Source organism: Tiliqua scincoides, chromosome 3, assembly GCF_035046505.1.
Source record: "Tiliqua scincoides isolate rTilSci1 chromosome 3, rTilSci1.hap2, whole genome shotgun sequence".
Lineage (NCBI taxonomy): Eukaryota > Metazoa > Chordata > Lepidosauria > Squamata > Scincidae > Tiliqua > Tiliqua scincoides.
The window spans coordinates 110238189-110256318 of NC_089823.1; the positions used below are offsets into that span (position 1 = coordinate 110238189).

General features: G+C 43.3%; 1 pseudogene; it reads left to right on the top strand.

Moving 5' to 3' along the window:
- Positions 1–954: 954 nt before the first annotated feature.
- On the top strand, positions 955–1071 carry LOC136646836 (5S ribosomal RNA; annotated as a pseudogene).
- Positions 1072–18130: the final 17059 nt, after the last annotated feature.

The following is an 18130-nucleotide window of genomic DNA, read 5'->3' on the forward strand; positions in this document are numbered from 1 at the left end:
GAGATCCCCCCCCAGCTGTTTATCAGTGTGAGGAGAAATTGTAGAAGAGATTTACCAAGTTTGTTGTGGTTATCTGAAAATATAAGTATAACTTTACAACTTTTCCATGGATTATAAATTAACTGTCCTTGGATAAAGTTTGTGCATTGGAGTCTTTATTGCCTTGGTTTGCTACTATCATTTGGGAGTGCAGCTGGATGTTTTGACGTTCTTGCGGATTGAGGAATGCGGTTGCCAAAGCTACAAGTATAAACACAGTAGATAAGAAACAAAAATAAAACAAGAACAGTGTACCAGTGACATCTAGTGGATTTAAAAAGACATTGCAAGAACTGGATTTGTGGTTATAAGTGAAGCAAGGAAGACAATACACTGAGGACATCTAGTGGTCTTAATGAACATTAACAAAGATGGCGGCTAAAACAGCGAAAGTCGAAAGCTTGCCAGTGTTGGAGATGGGACTTAGAAAATTAATACAAAAGGAATCAAAAGGGAAAGACTGGAAACAGACTATGCAAGATAATATGGAAAAACTATTGGCAATGGTACAGCAACAAATAAACCAATCTGTACAGACCCAAGTCAGCATGGATGCTTTAACTAGATGAAATTATAAGAAAAGATCAAGATAAAATATCGGAGACAAAAGAAAATCAGCATAATGCAGAGACACCGTTAATGGAAATTCAAATGGATAGTGCAGCTCGAGTGGTGAGGATACAAAATATACCAGAAGAGAAAGGAGAAGATACGTCATGACGGATTGCCAGATTAATATTAGAAGGGATTGATACATCGATGGAGGAAATATTTAAAGAATTGGATCCAGTGAGAAGAGTGAGCACTTTTTATCTGAGAAAACATGAATTACCAAGAGAAACTTATGTGAAATTCATCAGGACCTTTTACAGAGATAAATTACTGAAGGCCTCACAGGAAAAGGAACGGATAGCGGTCTGCAACTGTTACCCTGCACATGCCTGATCTCGTCTGATCTTGGAAGCTAAGCAGGGTCAGGCCTGGTTAGTACTTGGATGGGAGACCGCCTGGGAATACCGGGTGCTGTAGGCTTATACCAGAGTCTTTTGAGACTGAAGGTTGCCAACCATTTGACATTAAAGTTAAAATTTTGAGATATGTTCCATGGAGAGTGAGGAAGAAGAGAAAGAAAAAATAATGAATGTGGTGCAAATGGACAGACTTTCAGAAATTTTGGATCACCAACAAAAACCAACACAAATTGAGCAATGGAAACCTTTTTATGCTTGGTTGAAAATGAAGTTTTAGAAATATATGATAGGGCATTTAGATGATTGTTTTATATATATAATTTGATATATGATAGATGAATGATGAATGAAAAATGATATTAAGAGGTAAATTTAGAAGAGGAAATGGATTAAGATATGTAATGATTTATTAGTTTTAGTGATATATGATGATATATGATTTCCTGCACCCTCATTTGTGTAAGTGTTATGTTTTTTGTGGGTTTTTTTGTGTTGTGTGTTTGTTTATATTTGTTTTTGAAAAATATTTAAAAATTTTTTTAAAAAAGGTATGCTTTAAAAGTTCATTGAAGTCACTGAACAATCCTTAGACCTTTGGGGCTTGTGGTGAGGCATTTGGTAAGCAGAACATGGTCCTGAATCACACATACACCTCCATAGATATATAAAGGTTAGGAATATCTCTTCTTTTAAAAAAGAACATAATAGCCTGTAGCAGTGCAAGATGCTGCTTTGGGAAGCACCCAAGGCTTTTGGGGCCTTGTTGCTTGGTGGGAGTGCAGAGCACTGAAAGATGTCGCAGTTTGACACTGCTTGGGAAGCCCACAAGGCCTAGGGCCTTGTGGCTTGCTGGGAGTACAGAAAGCAGATGCACTGAAGGGTTAGTAGAAACTGAAATAGCAAGGAATCAGAGAAAGGATGAGACGGTAGTCATGGATTCAAAGGGTAAATGCTGGCAGGAGAGCTAGAAGCAGAACGCTAGGAGATCGAGAGAGAATGCGCCCCTCCCGGCTAGCCCGCTCAGCCTTTATTGAATCTCAAAAACATGAAGCAATACTGTTACAACATTAAGGGTTATTAAAGGTTACTAAGCTAGATGACCGGCTTGCTCTAGCTTAACCACAATACACATTCCTAGATATGATCCTGTTGTTTACTTCACTGGGCTTCAGACACTCAGCATGTTTCAAGGCTGCTCTCCAAAGAGTGTGCTCTTTGCGCAGACGCAGATGTGCCTGCTTTGTTGCCACATATGCTAAGACATCTCAAAGCTCAGCACCTGTGCACATAAATACTACAATAGCCTTTCTTTCTTTTCACAAGAAAGATCAAAAAGGTGGAGTTTGGGCCATTATTGCTCACATTCCAGGTGGTAACTGAAACAGATGCTGGTAACATTTCAATGAGCTTCAAGATGAAACATGAGACCATTTGGATGCCTGCAGAAGGAGGGCAAAAGAAGAGGCAGGCACAATAGTGTAGATAGAGGGGGTGCAAAGCACTAAGTTTTGCATGGTGCCTTACTGCGGCATGTAAGTGGTTCCTCCCCCTTCAGAGCCATTCTGGCTCCTAGACCAAAATGGAAGCATCTCATTTGTAGCACATAGAATGGCTCTGAAGGGGAGGGAGAAGGGCTGCTTGAAAGCTGAGGTGAGGCACCATACAAAACTTAGGGTGCAATCCTATCCCGCACTGGAACAGGCAAGCCAAGAAGCTTGTACTGTATCCAGCGTAGGATTGTGTCCATAAGCAGCTCAGCCAGAGGCAAGGGGAAACATTTCCCCTTACCTCCAGGTAAGGGCTGCTGGCCCCTATGGGTCTCCTTGGACTTGTGCCACCTCCTGAGGTGGCACAAGTCCAAGGAGACCAGAGTGACTTGAAGACAATGAGGGTTGGGATCCAGCATAGCTGCCAGATCCCAGCCCTGCCTTCTGCTCCCCACCTGCCCACCCCCAGGGCAGCCCACCACCCACCCTCCCCCCTGGCCAGGAACGCCTCCCTCCTGCCTCCCCCACCTACCTTTCTTCATTGTGTTGGCCCGCTGGGCCAACACAACTTGCGAGGGGGAAGCCAGCGCAAAGGCTTGCATCGGCCTCCACAAGCCAGCACTTCTTTGAGCGCTGGCCTGGCTTCCTCCTGAGGAGGTGCAAACGTGCCTTATGGCACATTTGTGACCCTCCCTGGCTGGCACAAGGGACTTGTGTCGGCCCAAGGGTGCCTCTGGATTGCGCCCTTAGTGCTTTGCACCCCTCTAGCTATGCAACTGGGCAGGCATCAGGGCTGGAACTTTAAAATTGGCTGAAACCTTATTGAAACAAGTGCAAGAAGATAACAAGGCTTCAAGTAGGACCAGATTGGTATGGCTAGCTCTAAATCTGGGCCCTTGACAGGAACCAGGCCTGGATAATCAGCTCTATCATACCTACCTGAAGCCTAAAGAATAGATCAAGATTCAGTCCACCTTACAGTGAGACTCAGGTAAGAGTAGGCCCCAGTACACCAGCTGTTCCACTCTGCCCACATAATCAACACCCACATAATCAACACATCAAGATTCCTCACTCCAGGGGTTCCCAGTTCTGAGACTGAATCTCTGTCTTTAAAATTGTGCAGCAAAAAAAATCAGACACCTTTCCCTGCTTGCCAAGCTTGAGGTCTTTTCCTTGCTACACTGGACTCCTTGTCAACATTTGTGACAACTCAAGGTGGTCCAAACCATAGAGGAGCTACCATGTGATGAGGTGGAAAAATGCTCCACTCAATCAGAGGTTTGTTTTGGATCCCAGAAAAGAAAAATTTTGGAAGAAGAAAACTTTTCTAGAAACTTTTAAAGTTCAAGCACAGTGCTGAGCCGGCCAAAAAGATTAGCAATATTTCTTGATAATATAGTGCCATCTGGAGGTTGAAATAGGACATTGTTTATAGATAGTAACTAGAACAGTGTTTCTCAAACTGTGGGTCAGGACCCACTAGTTGGGTCGCAAGCCAATTTCAGGTGGGTCCCCATTCATTTCATTATTTTAAATATATTAAGACTTGAAGCTACCATGGCCTGTGACCGCATTTGGGGAAATGTTACAGATCTGTACTTTTAATAAGCTACTACGTATATTCTTTTATATCCATGACTTTGTGTACCTTGGCTCAACAATCTCCGACACTCTTTCTCTCAATACCGAGCTAAACAAGCGCATCGGTAAAGCAGCTACCACGTTTTCCAGACTCACAAAGAGAGTCTGGTCCAACAAGAAGCTGACGGAACATACCAAGATCCAGGTCTACAGAGCTTGCGTCCTGAGTACACTTCTGTACTGCAGCGAGTCATGGACTCTTCGCTCACAACAGGAGAGGAAACTGAGCGCTTTCCACATGCGCTGCCTCCGACGCATCCTCGGCATCACCTGGCAGGACAAAGTTCCAAACAACACAGTCCTGGAACGTGCTGGAATCCCTAGCATGTATTCACTGCTGAAACAGAGACGCCTGCGTTGGCTTGGTCATGTCGTGAGAATGGATGATGGCCGGATCCCAAAGGATCTCCTCTATGGAGAACTCGTGCAAGGAAAGCGCCCTACAGGTAGACCACAGCTGCGATACAAGGACATCTGCAAGAGGGATCTGAAGGCCTTAGCGATGGACCTCAACAAGTGGGAAACCCTGGCCTCTGAGCGGCCCGCTTGGAGGCAGGCTGTGCAGCATGGCCTTTCCCAGTTTGAAGAGACACTTTGCCAACAGTCTGAGGCTAAGAGGCAAAGAAGGAAGGCCCATAGCCAGGGAGACAGACCAGGGACCGTCTGCACTTGCTCCCGGTGTGGAAGGGATTGTCACTCCCGGATTGGCCTTTTCAGCCACACTAGACGCTGTGCCAGAACCACCTTTCGGAGCGCGTTACCATAGTCTTTCGAGACTGAAGGTTGCCAATATAATATATTCTTTTAACAATGACAGTAAATGGGACTTACTCCTGGGTAAGTGTGGGTAGGATTGAAGCCTAGAATTGTTAAAAATTTTTCCTGCTTAGTGATGTCACTTCCGGTCATGACATCACTTTTCGGTGGGTCCTGACAGATTCTCATTCTAAAAAGTGGGGCCCAATGCTAAATATGTGAGAACCACTGAACTAGAACATAGGAATTGCCCTGTTGGATCAAATTAATCAAAAACTCTATTTAGTTCAGAATTCTGTTTCAAATGCTGCCTGGTGAAATGCCTTGGAGAAGATTACAAGCACGGCATGAAGACAAGAACCCTCTATAATTGTCTTTCTCTAGCATCTAGTACATGGGAGCGCATGGCTTCAGAAGTAAGATTCTGAGGTTCTACAATACTGTGTTTGGCCATACAGTACAAATCACTATTATGCAGCGAAATTTTGTTTGCTGAACTCACAGGTTCATTGTGTATAGAATTCTGATTTTTTGACTACTCTGTAAGATGTTTGTATCAATGAGCTTGTAGTGGACACCGGTCACATTAAAATGAGTGTTTGAAAAGTACTGTAATTGAAATATTTGTTACGCAATGTGGGCAGCCACTTTGCTCTTAACCCATTTTTGCCCGGCCCACAGGTGTACACATTTGGTCCCTGCTGTATATATGCAACGTTGGGCAGAAATAGCTTATTAACTTCTGAAACAACTTCATACTTGGGTAAATATGTTGTGAAACATATTTCACAGGCATAATGTGGTGGGGGGGCGCTTTACTCACATCCTGCTGTGTCTGAAGCAGGAACAAAATTTATCAGTCACTTACCTTCCTTCTTCCTTTCAGAGTGGGGACAGAGAAGGCAGATGTAGTGCAGAAAACTAAGGTTGCCATCTTAAACACACTGGGAGAAAGCTCCATGGAAAAAATGACTTACTTCAGAGTACAGTAAATATGTACAACATAGGGTTATACCGTAACTGCTCTTCGCTTCTCACTATCCCTTCTCATCAACATCATGCACCCCATCTTCTCTTAGGCCCTGTTTGGTGGCACTTTCAACTCCTGGGTGGTTAGAATGCTCCTAAGTACTCCATGGCATTCCAGAAGTTCAGCCAATGGTATTGATGGTGTAGGGTAGCACATTTTCAGCAATATTTAATAGACTGGGCTGCTCAAGTAATGACCCTTGGGCTGAGAACAGGAGTACTCTTTCTCTCTCTCTCTCTCTGTCCATTTGTGAGATCCTGGAAGACCTGTCATTTAAAAAAAAACAAAAAACTTTATGTGACTCACTTCCACTTTAAGTATTCAAACATCAAAACCTCTTTAACCTAAGACTCTCCCTGGAATGTTTTTCACCTGAGAGGCAGGTTTGTTGTAAATATTTACAAAACTAGTGCTGCTATAACTTGGTGATTTTTAGGACATTTTAGGACCTTGGTATGAAACATGTTCAAAGTTTAGCCAGTTTAAATAAAATGTTGGTTTTATTTGAATAAAACATACTCAGGGCCTTATCCCATCCAACTTTCCAGCACTGATGCAATCATACCATTGGGATATGTGCTGCATCTTGTAGTGGAGGGAGGAATAGTCAAGGAGGCCTCCTTAGGTAAGGGAATGTTTATTCCCTTACTTCAGGGCTGCATTGTGGCTGCATCAGTGCTGGAAAGTTGGATGGGACTGGGCCCTCAACAAGTTTCTACCCCAGTGTCAATGATAAAATGCATGTGGGTGAAGAAAAAAACTGATCTGGTTATTTTTTTAAATAGAAATTTAGAACAGTTTTGGATCTGCACTCAAAGTGTCCCGGTTCATTGTTCTGCCAGCAATGATCAAGCCATAGGTAGTGGAGATTTCTATGTCAGTACTCTTTGAGCCTCAGGAGGTATTTGCAGTTTTGCAAGAAAAGCTAATCGGTGCTCTGTGAGCCTTTGATGGCTCCATTCTATGTTTTCAAAGGCCGTAAACTAGCAGACAGCCCTGCAAAAAGATACAAAGTGGGTTTGCAAAAAGATACAATTGGGATACAAATATACAATTCTATTGGGCTGTTCTGCTGGGTGGAACAAGCTGGAGCCTTCCTGCAGGCACCTGCGGATCCCCCTGGATTCACATAAGAACAGCCCCACTGGATCAGGCCATAGGCCCATCTAGTCCAGCTTCCTGTATCTCACAGCAGCCCACCAAATGCCCCAGGCTGCACACAAGACAAGAGACCTGCATCCTGGTGCCTTCCCTTGCATCTGACATAGCCCATTTCTAAAATCAGGAGGTTGCACATACCCATCATGGCTTGTAACCCGTAATGGATTTTTCCTCCAGAAACTTGTCCAATCCCCTTTTAAAGGCATCCAGGCCAGATGCCGTCACCACATCCTGCAGCAAGGAGTTCCACAGACCAACCACACACTGAGTAAAGAAATATTTTCTTTTGTCTGTCCTAACTCTCCCAACACTCAATTTTAGTGGATGTCCCCTGGTTCTGCTGTTATGTGAGAGTGTAAAGAGCATCTCTCTATCCACTTTATCCTTCCCATGCATAATTTTGTATGTCTCAATCATGTCCTCCCTCAGGCGTCTCTTTTCTAGGCTGAAGAGGCCCAAACACCGTAGCCTTTCCTCATAAGGAAGGTGCCCCAGCCCAGTAATCATTTTAGTTGCTCTCTTTTGCACCTTTTCCATTTCCACTATATCCTTTTTGAGATGTGGCAACCAGAACTGAACACAATACTCCAGGTGTGGCCTTACCATCGATTTGTACAACGGCATTATAATAAGAGCTGTTTTGTTCTCAATACCTTTTCTAATGATCCCAAGCATAGAATTGGCCTTCTTCACTACTACTGCACATTGGGTCGACACTTTCATCGACCTGTCCACCACCACCCCAAGATCTCTCTCCTGATCTGTCACAGACAGCTCAGAACCCATTAGCCTATATGTGAAGTTTTGATTTTTTTCCCCCAATGTGCATGACTTGACACTTACTTACATTGAAATGCATCTGCCATTTTGCTGCCCATTCTGCCAGTTTGGAGAGATCCTTCTGTAGTTCCTCACAATCGCTTCTGGTCTTCTCCACTCAGAAAAATTTGGTGTCGTCTGCACATTTAGCCACCTCACTGCTCAACCCTGTCTCCAGGTCATTTATTAAGAGGTTGAAGAGCACCGGTCCCAGTACAGATCCTTGGGGCACACCGCTTTTCACCTCTCTCCATTGTGAAAATTGCCCATTGACACCCATTCTCTGTTTTCTGGTCTTCAACCAATTCTCAATCCAGGAGAGGACCTGCCCTCTAATTCCCTTACTGTGGAGTTTTTTCAGTAGCCTTTGGTGAGGGACAATGTCGAACGCCTTCTGAAAGTCCAGATATATAATGTCCACGGGTTCTTCTGCATCCACACGCCTGTTGGCCTTTTCAAAGAATTCTAAAAGGTTTGTGAGGCAAGACTTACCCTTACAGAAGCCATGTTGATTCTCTCTCAGCAAGGCTTGTTCATCTATGTGGTGAATCTATGAGATTCTATCTTTGATGAGGCATTCCACCATCTAACCAATATAGATGTTAGGCTGACCGGCCTATAGTTTCCCAGGTCCCCCCCCTTTCCCTTTTTAAAGATCAGCGTGACATTTGCTATCCTCCAATCCTCTGGCACTGTGGCCGTTTTGAGGGACAAGTTGCATACCTTAGTCAAGAGATCTGCAACTTCATTCTTCAATTCCTTAATAACTCTTGGGTGGATGTCATCAGGGCCCAGTGACTAATTGATCTTTAATTTATCAATTAGGTCTGAAACATCTTCTCCTTTAATCTCCATCAGACTTAATTCCTTGGTCAGGAGGGGCCTTTCAGGCCGCGATATTTGCCCGAGGTCTTCTGCAGTGAAGACAGATGCAAAGAACTCATTTAATTTCTCTGCCATCTCTAAGTCTCCTTTTATCTCCCCTTTCCCTCCCTCACCTTCCAGAGGGCCAACCGCTTCTCTGGTGGGTTTCCTGCTTCTAACATATCTGAAGAAGCTTTTATTATTCCCCTTTTATTATTAAATTATTATTTTAAATTTAATTATTAGTTATAAGATATTTTATATAATATATTTTATTTTTATTTTATTTTATATATTTTATTTATTTATAATAATATAATATAATAATATAAATTATTATTTATAATATAATTATTTTTAAATTAAATTATTATTATTAAATTTATTATTAAATTAAATATTAATAATATTAAATAATATTACTATTTTATTATTTTTTATTATTCACAGACAGGTACATTGGCAGGGGAGGCAGAATGAGGTGGGGGAGGGCAGAATGAGGCGGGGTGGAGGGAGGGGAGAAGAGGGGAGGCAACAGCAGTGGGGGTGGGTAGATCAGGTCTGAGAAGGGAGTAGGTGCAGCGGCAGCAGTAGCTGCTGAATCCTAGCATCCTTCTCAAATTCAATCCTATGGTGTGCGTGCACAGCGAACTGTGCCAGTGAATTTGCTAGTACATGTTCATGTTGACCCCTCCACACTGTGAAGGCTTATGCCCGGGAAAGGGAATGAATGACTCTACAACAGCAGCAGTAGCTATTTCATTGCTGTTGCATGGGAGGGGTGAGAGAAAAATAGGATCGGCCTGTAAATTCCTAATAAAGCAAGAGGGCAAAATGTCTCTGCAGAGAGAAAACAAAGGCCTAGCATGTTTATCAGGTTTGCTTTGTGCCTTCCTATGGGTTCAATGTCTGGTCAGTTTCACAGCAGGGAGCTTTCTATATGACAATCGTGCTTAAAAGGTTAATTTGGGGTGTTTTAAAATACAGTGAACATACATGAGGAAAAGAGGGCCATTAATGCTGAAAGTCCATTAAATCCAGACACCTCTTCTCCCAATTAGGGTGCAATCCCTTACCCCAAGGAGAACTCCCGCCACTTCCCTGGCCTCACAGAATATAGTGGTAGTCATTTTGGTGCCACTATAGCCCTGGGCACTGGAGAAGCATAGGATTGGTCCTTAATGTTCCTGGACTTCCTGATGAACATCTCCATCCTTAAAGCGGCTTGAGAATTGAGAAATATCACTGATTGGTAGGGAGCACGGGTGCCCTAGTAGGTAGCTATGCCTGTCCCAAGTCCCCTGCAGCTTGTTAAAGAGGTACTGCTGGTGGAGTTCTGTAAAGCACTGGTTCTCAAACTTTGAAGGAGCTTTGCTCCCTCAGTAAGTTCTTGTGGGGGAGGGGCTAAGGGGGGCGAGGGGAGTGCTTGTGACTTACATTACGTAGGCAGGGCTGCAGGAGCTGCGGGGAGCCCTGCGCAGCCCTCCTCAAGGCTTGGAACATTCGGAAAAAGTGGGTGCAAAGCACTTCTGTTTTACAGGAGGCGCTTTGCTCCTGATGTTTTCAAACGTTCCAAGCCTTGGGGAGGGCTGCACAGAGTTCCCCACAGCTCCTGCAGCCCTGCCTACATAATGTAAGTCACAAGCACTCCCCTTCGAATTTTGTGCCTGGAATTGAAAATGATCATGGACTGGAGTGTTTCATGGGATGGCTGACAGTGCCGGCTTTAAGCCAATTGGACCAATTGCTTCCTGCTCCTAAGGCCATCCCCACATTAGAGTAATCTACTCTAGTAGATTCTCTAGCCAAAGAAACTCAACATATAGCAATGGACATTTTTTTTTTCTAAATAAAAAATATTTTTACTAAATCATTTTACAGTCACTAAAAATAAATGGTTTTGTAACTATTTACTTTTTAAAGGCAATCTACACATTTTGTCATGACATATAGATTTTCAAATGCAGTATTCCATTTTATAGTGGAATGTGCTTAGGTTCATTAACCAGGGATGGGAACTTGAGTCAGGTGACTTAAGTCTGAGTCTCAAAAACACATGTTTTTGCTGACTTGTGTACACTCGAGTCACTTGTGCTGATGACTCTGGTACTGATTTGCATCTGGGGCCACTGACTTGGAAATGAGTCCTCATGTGTGCAGACTTGAGTCTGTCTGTGTCTGGGTGTGCTTACTTACTTTTTTGGCACGTGAAACACCTTGTGGGGCCGTAATTCCAACCAGGAGAGCAACAGCAGGAAAGATACAGCCAGGAGGCAGGGCAAGTTGTTTTGCATTGAGCAGAAGTCAGGGGGAGGGAGGTGGGAGCAGGCTCTCTTGTGCATCTCTGAAGGAATCGATGATCATTGGATGAAGGATGGGTGGTCTTCTGGACGTAGAGGGCAGAAGGAGGAGCCCAAGGGGGTTCTTGACTTAAGACTGACTGAAGGGGAAAAAGGAAGCTGGGAAGCCAGGAAGCAGTTCCTTATGGTTCTGGCAGTTTTTATCTGGGATCAAGAAGCTGCCCGACTGAATGACAGGAATGTGACTACTTCTGAGTAGATCTGCAAAGTATTGGGTCATACTCTTAACATAAGCCTCCCAGCTGTTGCTGTGTGACCCTTCTCACATTTGCCTCTTCTATCCCCTCCCGCTGTCCATTATGCACCCTCTCACCTTGCTAAGCTTGGATACCTCCCAGTCCCTTTTGATCCATGCCCTGGTGTGCCTGATCCTGGCATGCCTGACCCAAATGACACTATCTTGAGTCAGAATATCTTGGGATTTTCAGAGGGCAAGTCAGCAAAGGGTGCCCATTAAGACTCATGCACAAGTTGAGTTCGGGGGGGTGGAGACTCAGGACTTGACTCAAGTCTCACCATGGTGCCAAGTTTCCATCCCTGCCATTAACTCACATGCAGTTTTTAAAAGCACATTTTGATTGGTTTCCATTCCAAAGAGATATAAAGTATATAATAAATTTTATTTTATATCTCTAGATTCTACAGATCTTGGCAGTGAATCTGGGGCCCCGCAAAAAAATGTTTCCAATTGGTTCCAGCCGCGCTTTATACTATGAGATGGCTGAGGATCAGAGGTAAGATCAGTACCTTGTCTTAATAATACAGGTACTGCTGTTCCATTTGTCTAATTACCTTCAACAGCCACTAGAGGGTAGCATAAATATAAAAGCATTGTCAGTATTCATAGTACAAGTTATAACTGGGCCTTCGAAGAATCAATGCAACTTCTGGGTTCAGTGATAGTCACATTTTCCTTTGTAGGCCATAGGGACTAGAGCAGTGATGGCAAACCTATGACATGTGTGTCAAAGGTGACATGCCACAACATTTTGGGTGACAGGCCAGCGCTCACCAACACCCGACAACAAGTGAGTTTGTTTTACTTAAGAACATAAGAACAACCCCACTGGATCAGGCCATAGGCCCATCTAGACCAGCTTCCTGTATCTCACAGCGGCCCACCAAATGCCCCAGGGAGCAGACTAGATAACAAGAGTCCTGCATCCTGGTGCCCTCCCTTGCACCTGGCATTCTAACATAGCCCGTTTCTAAAATCAGGAGGTTGCACATACCCATCGTGGCTTGTAACCCGTAATGGATTTTTCCTCCAGAAACTTGTCCAATCCCCTTTTAAAGGCATCCAGGCCAGATGCTGTCACCACATCCTGTGGCAAGGAGTTCCACAGACCAATCACATACTGAGTAAAGAAATATTTTCTTTTGTCTGTCCTAACCCTCCCAACACTCAATTTTAGTGGGTGTCCCCTGGTTCTGGTGTTGTGTGAGAGTGTAAAGAGCACCTCTCTATCCACTTTATCCTTCCCCTGCATAATTTTGTATGTCTCAATCATGTCCCTGCTCAGGCGTCTCCTTTCTAGACTGAAGAGGCACAAACGCCGTAGCCTTTCCTCATAAGGAAGGTGCCCCAGCCCAGTAATCATTTTAGTTGCTCTCCTTTGTACCTTTTCCATTTCCACTATGTCCTTTTTGAGATGTGGCGACCAGAACTGGACATAATACTCCAGGTGTGGCCTTACCATTGTTTTCCAGGATTGACGGAGACACTGAAACTAAAACGTAAGTTTAAGGCTTTATTTGTGAGGAATGGAACCTGAACTAAAATGATACCACCCTCGTTCCAAATTCCCTGATTGAGTGAGGACCTGAGGCAGGCACTAGGCAGGCAGGAGGCAGCAGGACTTGAGGCAAAGGCTGGCTGGTTGCTCCCTGGCTCTCAGTGGCTCTCTCAGTGGCTCCTTGCTGCAGCTCTCTCTCTCCTCAGCTCTTAGGTTTCAGCTCTGCTCTGCAGCTCCTTCTCTCCCAGCTCACCTGGTGATCTTTCTTCCTCCTCAGAGCTTACTCTCCAAGGCTCCTCACAGCAGCTTTTCCCTGGTGGTCTAATCCAGCTGTCGCTTGTGCAGCCCCTTTTATAGGCCTCTGCACACAGCAGCCTCTACCTTCCGTCCTCTGCACACTGCAGCCTCATCTCCTGCAGCGGTTTTCCCTCAGGTCCTCAGACTGAGCCCAAGTTTTACACATAACACCATAGATTTGTACAACGGCATTATAATATTAGCTGTTTTGTTCTCAATACCTTTTCTAATGATCCCAAGCATAGAATTGGCCTTCTTTACTGCCGCCACACATTGGGTCGACACTTTCATCGACTTGTCCACTACCACCCCAAGATCTCTCTCCTGATCTGTCACAGACAGCTCAGAGCCCATCAGCCTATCTGTGAAGTTTTGATTTTTTGCCCCAGTGTGCATGACTTTACACTTACTTACATTGAAACGCATCTGCCATTTTGCTGCCCATTCTGCCAGTTTGGAGAGATCCTTCTGGAGCCCCTCACAATCACTTCTGGTCTTCACCACTCGGAAAAGTTTGGTGCCGTCTGCAAACTTAGCCACCTCACTTGTAAATACTTACAAGTATTTCAAATACTTGTATTTCATTTTTGTAATTATTTGATGTTTCTTCATATAATATATAGAACCACACATGATTGGACTGTATTTTTTAAAAATAAATGAATATGTAAATTATTGTTTCTCTTTTGTTCAGGGGGATGACACACCACCAGAGTCAAGTTAGGCCTGAATTTTTGACATGCTGAACCCAAATGGTTCACCATCACTAGAATAGAGTTGTGAATTTAAAAAGTTTACATGATTAGAATTTTCAACTATGTAACAGCTAAGTGAATAGAGGACCCAATCCTTTCCAATTTTCTGGTGCTGGTGCAGTTGTGCCAGTGGGGTGTGCACCACATCTTGTGGTGGAGGGGCAGTCAATGGGGCCTTCTCAAGGTACGGGAACATGTGTTCCTTTACCACGGGGCTGCATTGTGGCTACACCGGAGCTGGAAAGTTGGATAGGATTGGGCCCTCACTCTACTAATCTAACATGATCATCTCAGTGTTTTACAACACCTATGGGTTGCTATTTTTTTTTCCAACCCAAAGAACATCTCTGTGTAGAAAATGTAATGTGCACGTGTTCTTTTTACCACAAGCACAGCAACTGGGCAGCCATGGTTCGTATCAGATGTTCAATCAATATTTCAGTGAAAGGAATAGTTGCGCTGAACATCAAATACTTTGGAATACCACCCACCTGCATCTTCAAGGCTTTTGCACAGAAACAGATACTTGCATTATCTATTTAAAGATTGGAGTTCTAGTCAACATCTCTCTATGGGTTGTATCTTACAATTAGTCAGTCATGAGTAAAGAAATTAGTCATGATTAAGCTTCACTGAAATTATTTCCTTAGCTATGACTAACTAAAATTAGGCTACAACTCTATTTTAGGGACATAAATTAAAATACAAAGGTAGTCCCCTCTTGGCAATTTACATCCTGACATGGTAAAGCAAAAGTAAATCTGCCTCCCATTTTACTATCCCTTGTAATGGACATACAGGGCAGGACATTTGTTTTTAAGATAAGAGAGATGTGAATTCTGAAGAAGCTGCACAAGAGAACAATGCTTAACAGCCCAATCCACCCTAAAATCCCACACAGCAATGCAGCAGCGTCGGTGTGGGCTACACTGCATCCCGTAGGGGATTTTTGACTACTGGGAGTCTCCTTGCGGCAAGGGAACATTTGTTCCTTTACCCAGGGGTAAGACTTAGCAGCTGCCATGAGTCAAATTGGACCTGTGCAAGTGATACCCGCCATGCAGGTAGATCAGACTCAGGAAGAGGCCCAGGATTCAGCATGCGCCGGTGATTCTGCCCCCCTGCCAAGCCCAATCTGCCCACCCGGAGTCCCATCTCCTCCCCTTTCCGCCCTTCCCTGCCTCATTCAAACCCCTCCCCGTCCTCTCTCTACCTCATTCCATCCCCTGTGCTAGGCTTACCTGCTCCAGCAGGCCTCTGTTGCTATGCTGGCATGTGCAGAAATATTCTGGCCTTGCTACTGGTGTGCCGGCCCCCCGCATTGCTGCAAAGCCCTTTACAGCACTTTTGCAGCAGCTAGCACCAATGGAATATACATTCTATCAATGCATCCTTTAGTAAGCATTGGGCTGTAAGGCTGCAAGTTTATGCACATTTTCCTGGGAGTAAGCCCCAAAGAACACCATGGGGCCTGAGTAAAGGTGCATAGAATTGTGCTGACAATCTGGGATAATACAAAAATATGCCCTTATTGATACTCATTAGATGTTGTGACATTAACCATGATTTTCAAATTTCATGAGAAAATTGCGCTGATTTTGTTCCACCTCCTTTTAATTTATCATCCATAGGAAATTTAATTTTAATTTCTGAGATAAGCCCATAGTAAAATATGGGAAGATAATAATTACATCAAACAAATGTTATGTAAAGCGTAAACTTTTCTAATATACATCAGCTTCGCTAAACATGAATTAACTGGACTCAAAGGGACTGATCAATATCAGACTGAATTCTATTAAAGAAAACCCAATTGCTCAAGGATAGTCAAGCCAGCTTATCTTAAATATTATTTCCCTCAAACACAACAGTGTGCACCACAGAGATTGTGCAGAAATTACATCAAGAGACTATATATTTATTATGTGTTGATTAAATTTCTATCAAAGTCTTTGCTTTCCAGTTCTATTATATTGCAATTGGCATCTCCCCAAAATCTACTCTTGGATTGTTGGTTTTAATACCAACATTATGTACCTCACACTTACTAAGAAGTAAGCCTCACTGAACATGCTAGGATTTGCTTCTGAGTAAATAGGCATAGGATTGCACTGATAGAAGGTTTACAACTGCATTTTTAAACAGTAAAAAACCAAAATAATCCACCCCAGCTTTTACTAGCTTAGCTTTTCATTAACTGTCATACCTTTCTATACTGCCATCGCTTACATGATTGTATATATGTTACAATCATGTTGATTGTAAAAACTGATTAACTGTTGAACAAAGTATTACATATATAGTAGTGCAGTTGCATGCATTACAATTTGGACAAGGAAATGGAGCTATCCAACAAAAAAAAATTAGTAGAAATTAAGTTAGAAATTTTCAACTGTACTAACAATCTCACCAAATTAATTTTTATCTGCAGTTCTGCTTAATTGTAAACTGGAAGTCATTTTCCTTGAAGATATTTTCCACCAGTTCTAATTACAATATTTGCAGGGTGAGCAAGTCGGATGAATAAGCAGGTGGCATTTAGTATCTAATGTGTGCCATTCGTCACTGTCAAAACCCACTGAAGTTGCCCATATCACATAGAAATCATTCCATCATCCATCAACTCTTCTGAGACAAATGGTAGCATTGTCCTCCTGTCCATATATGAGATTCAATCCCATCCTGCACCTTGCTTCCATTTCCTGCAATGCATCACCAGAACGAAACCAAATTGCTCAGAAAGGCAGGATTATCGATTGCCTGGAAAGGGAGGCTGGAATACCAAACGCCTCGATTTAGGAGAACTAGATAATATGTATGTTCTTATCAAGCCATGATGCGTATGCGCAACCTCCTGATTTTAGGAATGGGTTAAGTCAGAATGCCAGATGTAGGGGAGGGCACCAGGATGAGGTCTCTTGTTATCTGGTGTGCTCCCTGGGGCATTTGGTGGGCCGCTGTGAGATACAGGAAGCTGGACTAGATGGGCCTATGGCCTGATCCAGTGGGGCTGTTCTTAGGTATGATTATGACTGACACCAGTTGTACATGGCTAAGATAGAATCAAGTGTCAACAGAATTTGTTTTGTATCAAAAGACCTTGGAGTGCACCCTAACTCACTAGGAAATGTTGTCTGATAGAGAAAGCAGCTTGCTGGATTTCGCTTGAGGGTCAAAAACTGAACACCATTTGGAGATCATGAAACAATTTTCATCCTGGTGAAACTGACTAGCAATTCTGGCTCCTTTTTTACATGGTAGGCATGTTTGCTTGAGTCATCAGAATGTGTTTCAAAAATGTTACTTATCCTGGAGGAATATATTGTATACTATAGTGTTTCTCAAACTGTGGGTCGGGCCCCACTACGTGGGTCGCAAGCCAATTTCAGGTGGGTTCCCATTCATTTCAATATTTTATTTTTAATATATTAGACTTTATGCTACTATGGTATGTGACTGCATTTGGGGAAATGTGTCACATCTGTACTTTTAACAGACTACCATGTATATGCTTTTGACAATGATAGTAAATGGGACTTACTCCTGGGTAAGTGTGGGTAGGATTGCAGCCTAGAATTGTTAAAAAATTTTCCTGCTTGATGATGTCACTTCCAGTCACGACATCATTTCCGGCGGGTCCTGACAGATTCTCATTTAAAAAAGGGAGTCCCAGTAGTAAAAGAGTGAGAACCACTGTTGTATAGTACACCTGGATCACTCTTGCATACACTTTTTGGGCTGGTTCTTCAATTACATTTTGTACTTTGAGATCCTTTTGTATTTGTGGTATTTTGTATTTGTCTATTTGTGGTATCACATGTGGTATCAGACTTGGAGGGTGTATACCTGCAGAATTAGTCACTGGGGGTATGACAGAATCCTTCTCACTTCTCACCAATATTTTTAAAGGAAAAGTGAATATTTCTATATCACACGTGCACCTTTCAAAACTGGCACACTATACAGGTGCGCTCCTGTGTCCGCAGAAAATCCATTGCAGGAACCCCCTTCATGGATACGTAAACTACAGATACAGGATCTTCCTGCCCCTTGCATGTCCATTAATGTTATTAAATGCTTACTGAATGAAAACGTTCCTACTTTACAGGGCTGCTATAAGCAAACAAGCTTCTAGCAAAGTGCAGGCTCCCTCCCAGCAGTCTGGATGCTTGAAAAGCCTCGATCAAAGTAAACAGGATCCTCAGTCTAGT